This window comes from Miniopterus schreibersii (assembly GCF_964146895.1).
Source record: "Miniopterus schreibersii genome assembly, chromosome: 8".
Lineage (NCBI taxonomy): Eukaryota > Metazoa > Chordata > Mammalia > Chiroptera > Miniopteridae > Miniopterus > Miniopterus schreibersii.
The window spans coordinates 77,438,510-77,446,197 of record NC_138109.1 but is presented as its reverse complement, the minus strand read 5'-3'; the positions used below and the strand labels follow the sequence as shown (position 1 = coordinate 77,446,197).

General features: G+C 44.4%; 1 pseudogene across 1 annotated transcript; it reads right to left on the bottom strand.

Moving 5' to 3' along the window:
- Positions 1 to 3,672: 3,672 nt before the first annotated feature.
- LOC308560982 (vacuolar protein sorting-associated protein 26C pseudogene) lies at positions 3,673 to 4,628 on the bottom strand (annotated as a pseudogene). Its single transcript has one exon. The product of its transcript is annotated as a vacuolar protein sorting-associated protein 26C pseudogene (transcript).
- Between the last annotated feature and the right edge of the window lie 3,060 nt (positions 4,629 to 7,688).

The window sequence follows — 7,688 nt, the reverse complement described above, 5'->3', positions numbered from 1 at the left end:
GATCGGGTGTTTTTTGCTTCCTTATATTCCAAATTGCTGATTTGATTCTCCGCTTCATCTACTCTCCTCCTGATTCCCTAGAAATTATTCTTCATTTTAGTTAGTGTATCCTTTATTTCTGACTGGTTCTTTTTTATGCTGTTGAGGTTCTCACTAAGTTCCTGAGCTTCCTTATAACCAGTGTTTTGAACTCTGCATCTGGTAGATTGTTTGTCTTCATTTTGTTCAGTCCTTTTCCTGGAGTTTTGTTCTGTTCTTTCATTTGGGCCATGTTTCTTTGTCTCTTGATTTTAGCAGTCTCCCTATGTTTGTTTCTATGTATTAGGTAGAGCTGCTAAGTCTCTCAGGCTTGGTATAGTGGCCTTATGTAGTAGGTGTTCTGTAGAGCCTAGCAGCACAGCTTCCTCAATCACCTGAGCTGGGCACTCCAGGTGCACCCTCCACCCCATGTGGGCGGTGTGTACCTGCCTGTTGTAGTTGAGCCTTGATTGTTGTTGGCCCCTCAGTGGGAGTGATTTACCCCCTGGCTGATCAGCTGCAAGGACTGGCTTCAGTGACCATGGAGGATCAGTTGTGTAGGGCCCACGCCACAGAGCAGGACTTACTTCAGCTGAGCTCTGGTGCTCACTAAATCTGCCCCTTGAATGTGTTGCTTGTAGAGAAGGTTGGGTGGTGCTTGGACATGGTCTGAAGCTATCCACCAGGTGTGCTGGCTCTGGGGCCTCCTGGGAGGTGCAGGCCAAAATCAGTCACCCCCTGTGTTCTGCCCTAGGCCACATGGCATGAGTTACAAAGCAATCTGCAGATGGCTGCTACTTGTGCTGCGCTTGGAGTTGTTCAGGCAAGGCCCAGCTGCAAACCAAGATTGGCTGCCACTAGTACCAGGCCTGGGGCCACTTAACAAGAGGTATGGGGCATGCTGAGCCCAGATGCTGCTTGTTTGAGAGATTTTAGGAAGGTATAAAGCATGAGCCAGTACATGCCTTTTGTATGGATAAGCCACTGGAAACAGCTTGGGTGAGGCTCAGGGTCTCAGGGAATCATCAGGACGGGGCAAACAGTGTGAGTCAGGATGATGGAGACTAAGACATGGTGCCCGCCTGCTGGCTCTGTGGGAGTGTCTAGGCTGAGATTCAGGGCTGTTGCTGGTCCAATTGTGGGAAGGGGCCAACAGGGTCTGGCCTCCAGTGGCCCACATCCTCCTTGTCATATAACCACACCTAGCTGCAAAGGAGTCGAAAGTAAGTCCCTATCCCAATGAGTATGGGTGCATGGCAATACAATCCTGTTTCTGAACAAGAAGGGGGCATGAGAAGGATTGTGGGAGAACCCAGTGAGCTGCTATAGCCCCAATCACTGCTAGCATGTGGGGGTAATCTTAGCCCCAAAGTTTTTAAAGGATGAGTCAGACTCAGACTCAGGACTTATGAAACTTCAATGGGGAAGGCAGAAATGATGTCAGGGTTCAGCCTCTGCATCAGCTACCAGAACATGTGGGTTTGGGACAGGGACTCTGGACAAATTCAGGCCTGATGCTTTGGCTTTTTAAAAATGTTTATTTCTACCTTGGCCGGTGTGGCTCAGTTGGTTGAGTATTGTCTCATGCACCCAAAGGTCACCAGTTCAATTCTTGGTCAGGGCACATAGGTAGTTTGTGGGTTTGGTCCCTGGTTGGGGTGTGTACTGGAGGCAACTGATCTATGCTTCTCTCTCACACTGATGTTTTTCTCTCTCTTCCTTCCTCCCTCTCTCTAATAAGTCAATAAAAACATATATATTTTTTAAAAAAGTAAAATGTTTATTTCTGATTTACCTCTCCATCTTTACTCAGGGTTTCAAAACATAGATGAGAACTGGAGCCAGGCTACATTTCTGCTAGAGCTCCAATAGTCAAAATGTGTTCCTGCTTACATGGGCATTTCCAAAATAATATGCTGTTTTAGATTCACACTACGGACTCTTCACCTCCCCTTCCTCTCTTCTTGCTTTGATGGGAGAACCTGACAACCCTGAAACTTTGACAATGGACACCCCAGCTCCAGTCAGCCAGGGCAGTAGCAAGGTGGTTGCTGTCCAAGATACTCAAATATCTGAGTTTCCCTTAACAACCAACAGTGGAGGTGTCTGGCCAAGAAGGAGAAGGGAATGGCCAGTCAGCCTAAGACCCTTGCCTGGGCCCCTCAAGGTTGAAGGAAATGATAAAGGTGGTTGGGCTGTTGGTAGCTCTTCAGGTAATAGCTATTCCATAAGGAGAGTACTCATCATATTTGTATCCATAAAATGGGTTTACTAAAAAAATTATATAGCAATTACATCCCAAACCATTTCTCAAAATTCACATTTTTAGCTTACCTTTTCATTAAAAATTATTTCTACCTTTGAAATTTCCCAGAAAGTATGGCCTCTTTGTTTTCTGCTACTTTAGTTTAAATATAACATCAAACACAGATCATTATTAATGTCAAGTGGACATAAAAGGACACTTATAAGCTAGAAATGTATTCTGTGGGAATCAATCTTTCAGTGGCTCAGTGAATAAGTTGTATCACTTTCCCTGGTGAAGCCCTGGGATAAAGCTGTGCCTGAGTCAGGTTTGTTTGCATCTCACATCACCAGATGCTGTCACTGGATGACGGGGGTACAGCCCTAGCCATCAGCCTGAGCCCACCTTGCTTGAGCCTGCCCATGCAGAGGGACTGGCAGGGAGGCCAGGTGGCATGCAAAGCACAAGATTTCTTTCTGAAGCCTCATTAATTGTGGACCTAAAGAGACAATGGTAGGATTGGAAGAAAGAAACTCACCATACACTGTGAACTTCAAAGGAAGGCCAAGGGGAAAACGGTGTCAGGCCCAGAAGCCCTGGCTGGAACACAGCTCCCTCGGGTGGGTTGAAGGCAGGCCAAGTTCATCAAGCCTAGGGCACGGTCCTGGCACCACTTAGTGTAGAAAGGTCTTCACCTATGGCCCAGGCACCTGTCTTCTGCTGTTCAGAACCTACCCAACAACAGGTTTGGACGTATGTCCCTCTTACATCACCTGGCATTCATATGCATTCTGGGAATAGGGCAACATGCACTTTTACACCAGTTCCTGAGACTTCAGAAATACTCCAGCACCAGCCATCACCAAATCCCTTACTATGATAGCAAAGAACACTTTTTTCCAGTTTTCTAAAAGTATGTAAAGTCATCATGAAAAATGTAAAAGAAATACAGAACAGAATGGGACAAAAATGCTACATATTTCCAGTGGAGGACACTTTTAATTGCCCCTTAGAAGGTATCTGCAAATGTCATAAGCAAGCACATCTGTCACAGTCTTGTAGTCACTCTGTTGTTGTGAGTCCCCCACATCTGTTAACCAGGTGGTGGTGGTGGTGGTGGTGGGGGCTTTCTTTTGTCCCCAGGACCTCACTTTCCAGCAAAGCTCAAACTGTTGTTATGACTGTTCTCTGCCCCTAAGGAGGAACAGGTAAGTCAGGAGTCATAGGAAATTTTGCTTTCTGGGAAATGATCTTGCCAATAACATTAAGAAATTCCAGTGAATTTCAAAGAAAAGACCTGACTAGAGGCGCGGGCTGGGAGCAGGAGCCTCAAGGAATTGAGAAAGAAGGTGATTGTGATCTGAGGGTTGTGGTTCATTTCTGATACAGAACCACCAAGAAATCAAAATCTATGGTGCTGGGTTTGACTCCGGTGAGGGCCGGTACCGGCTGCATCTCCATCTGGCCTCTCTGGGGTCCGCCTCCCTCCTGGGCTGCATTCTGCAGAGCTGCAGCGGGAAGCTCTCCCCGATGAGGTGATCACCATGAAGAAGCACAACTTCGCTAACCTCAAATTCCACTTTGAAGCTGCTGGTCTCCAGTGTAGGGCAGATGGACAGCCAGAGGAAGACCATGCATATAGGAAGGCGATGTTCCAGCAAACACCCCCATCGGGATCTGAATATTCTGAATGTCTGTGGCCCCGCGGGCATACCCATCTCGCACCCACACGTCTCCAGGGATCAGCTGCAGCTCTGTGCTTTTGAGGGCGCCCCCCAAGAGCTCAGCCATCAGCTCTCCTGTCAGGGGCTGTGTGATAACACAGTTGGTTGAGTTGAGAGGTCCTCTGATGAGAAATTTGATGAGAGAGCAGACTCTCTCTTTGACATTCTGTAAGGTTTCAGGTGTGATTGTAAAGGGCACGGGGACTTGATGTCAGTTTTCCCCCTGAAGAGCAGACTGGACGATAAAGTCACAGGTCTTCGTCAAGCCCTTGGCAAATAGACACTGCTTCATGTCACAGCGCAGGGCATGCTGAATGTTGACAGCAGCCCGCGGTAAGTCTCACACAGGCCTTTGTTACCCTTCGCACGCAGAGGAGATTCACCACTGAGGAACTTTGGGGTTTCACCATTTCTCCGGTGCCGCTGGTAATCTGGATAGGTTTAACCAGATTGCGGAAAGCTTTGAGCCCACCTGTGACCTTGGCCTGAGCCGGAGGCTCACCGTTCCTTCCACTGTCAGAGATGCCCTGGTGCTGGACAGAACCCTTCGCAGGCATGACCACCACGCTGAAGAGCATTTCCCTGGTGTAATAAACCTTGTTCTTTCTCTCTTTACTCTTAATGTCCAGGGAGGTCCCCATCTTGATAACTCCACTGCAGGGACCCTGGCTATGTACTTATTTTTATAGTTTTTGGTAGGCATTTTCCTATGTCATATAGTAACCCTCTAAAGCGTGATTTTTCAATGATAGTGTAGTTTCCATTATGTGAATGCATCGTTATCTATATTCTAATTGGCCACTGAGTTGTTTTTTAACTTTTTTGCCATTATAAATAACACCCACTAAAGAGAATTGTATATAAAACTTGATGTATCTCTGAATATTTTCCTGGAGGATTATTCTTAAAAATGAAATTGTTGAGCCAAAGGATATCAATATTTTTAAGGCTTTTGATACATATTACCAAACTTTTCTCTAAAAACTGCACACCCATTTGCTATCTGTGCATCAGTGCATGAAGTTCAAGATTTCCTCGTGCTGCTTTTAAAAAAGTCTTTGCCACACTGATAGACCTCAGACATTTTTCACTGTCATTTTCATTTGAATTTGTTAGGCTGCTAAGATGGTTCAATATCTTATCACATACATAATAGCCAATTGTATTTTTTGTGTTATTTCCCTTCACGTGATTATAATAAGTGAGAAGAACCTATTCTGCCCAGGCATCTACATGTCATGATGCTTAAAAGACTTCTTTGACTGCATGCTATGTAATTTTCAAAATGATTTGCTAAAACAATATACCGAATGAGTACACATTATCTATATAATCTCCAGTAGGATTTTAATTCGGGTGTTTAACATGTTGTATTTAAATAATAAGATTTACAATGTTGTTAAATAATGAATGGTCACCCGGCCTGGCTAGCTCAGTGGTTGAGCTTCGACCCATGATTCAGGAGGTTCGATGCCTGGTCAGGGCACATGCCGGGGTTTCAGACTCGATCCCCAGTAGGGGGCCTGCAGGGAGCAGCCGATCAATGACTCTCCTATCATTGATGTTTTCATATCTCTCTCCCCCTCCCTTCTTCTCTCTGAACTCAATAAAAACATATTAAAACAATGAATGGGCACAAAATTCTTCTTCACAGCTGCTGAAAATAATAATAACCATCATTTATTTTATACTTGCTTGCACTTTACAAACACCGCCTCATTTGCTCAGCCTCATGAAGTAGGCATTTCATTCCGTGTTTTACATGACTGAGTGAGCCTTGGACATCTCGGCACATTGGGCAGGGTTACACAGCTACTGGGTGATAAAGCCAGAGCTGAAGCTCACTTTAAAGTTGACTCTAAAGTCCACCTTTTGAACTATCATGCTCTGGGGCTTTTCCTTACTCAGTGGCTTGTAACCCTGATGGGCATCAAGGGTCTTGGAGAACTTTAAGAAAAGTACTGATGCCAAATAATATAATCCAGACAAATTGCATCAGAATCTCTGGGGTGGTGACGGATCATTTTTCTGTTATAAAGGCTTCCTAAGTAATTGTAATGTGCAGCCAGGGTTGAGAACCGCTGTCAGTAATTATTAGCCAGTGTGGCTAAGGAAATAGGCTTGCTTTGTCAAGTTCTAGTTCTCAATATTCCATGCTGTTCATATCTTAACCTGTGGGTTGGAACAAATTCCTTTCTCTCAAGTCAATTCTGCATTCTTATTACAAATTTCTCTCTCTCTCTCTCTCTCTCTCTCTCTCTCTCTCTCTCTCTCTCTCTCTCTCTCTCTCACACACACACACACACACACTCAGAATCTCTGTTCATGCAAGCAGTAGTAGATATATAAGACTCTAAATGGAGTGTATTCTCTAGATGCCAAGGTCAAACACAGAAGTAGAATGTCACTCATCCAAAGCCTACAGTGGATCAAGACAAGAAAGAGGATTTGAAAGGCAAATCTTAGGAGAAGCTGAATTGAAAGTTTGGCAGAGTGTCTTCCATCCAAGGAAGCAGGACAGGAGGAGATAGCCTGGGGATGAGGCATCTGGGGATAGGGAATTTTATAGAGCATTGGTGATATTGGAAATGAGAAGAAAGGGAACCCGATTAATGCCGAGGTCACAAACTGTTGGCTCATAGATGTGTCTTGTTTGCCTCTCACTGACATTTCAAAAATATTCAGTCAAAGTTAAAACTGGGAGGTTGAACATACAAATTGAATTCCAGCTTTAAAAAAATCTGAAGATTTGGCAACACTAAACTACTGTTCTCACATGGCAACAACCAGTTGCCCAGGGTAGTGGCTACTTTCAGCAGACGAGGGAGTCTAGGTCCTCACAGCCCCTACAGGACTCACGACACCATGACACTTATTTATGTGATGTGACTGCCAATATTGACATCTGCACAGTGTTATAACCCCTACCTCTCTCTTTCATTTAAGTGCTGCATTCTGCCCAACTGTGTTCTCTCCTGAGTGTGCTCTCTCTCCATAGTCAGCATTCAGTGTTCAGAGCCTCTTTGGGCTCAGTGTCGGAGCAGGGCATGGATCCCCCTTGATGTCACATAATGAAACTTCTTGTGTAACACCATATAACTACCCCTTCATGGCACCAGACAACAGCCGAAGCATGCGCAGATCATGCAGGCTACCTCAGCATGTTTTGCCTTATCTTAACCACCTTTCCTAGTAAACTGTGATAGGCAAATTCCTAGGAAAAGCCAAATGAATTTCTAACTCTTTCCCTCAAGGATAAGCTCCCCCCCCCTTTTTTTCTTAGAGTTGGCTTAGCCTACTTTCCTGAAGGTTTGTTTCTGTGTTTGTTTGTTTTTTTAAAGATATAATAATCCAGTTCTTTAGATTTGGCTGAATTTAGGGAAAGGTCTAAATGTTCTGAACTTTGTATTTCTTCTGGTAGGGCCTGTTCTCCCTGAAGACATTGGTTAAAGCAAAGGAAAGAAGATTAGATATTTTCATAAAGTGTTTCCTTCTGAAAGAGCAAGCCAATCTTGGAGTCTCTTCGCTTGTTGTAAAAATAAATAACTAATTTAACAACCAAACCCACCAATAAATACATGAATCCCAGAGAAACTTGTTTCCATTTATAGAATGAAAAGGCTACATTCTTATAGCCATGTACTTAAAGTGTATTTTATTCATTCTCTTGTGTATTCTAAGTACTAAGAAAAAGATACCCC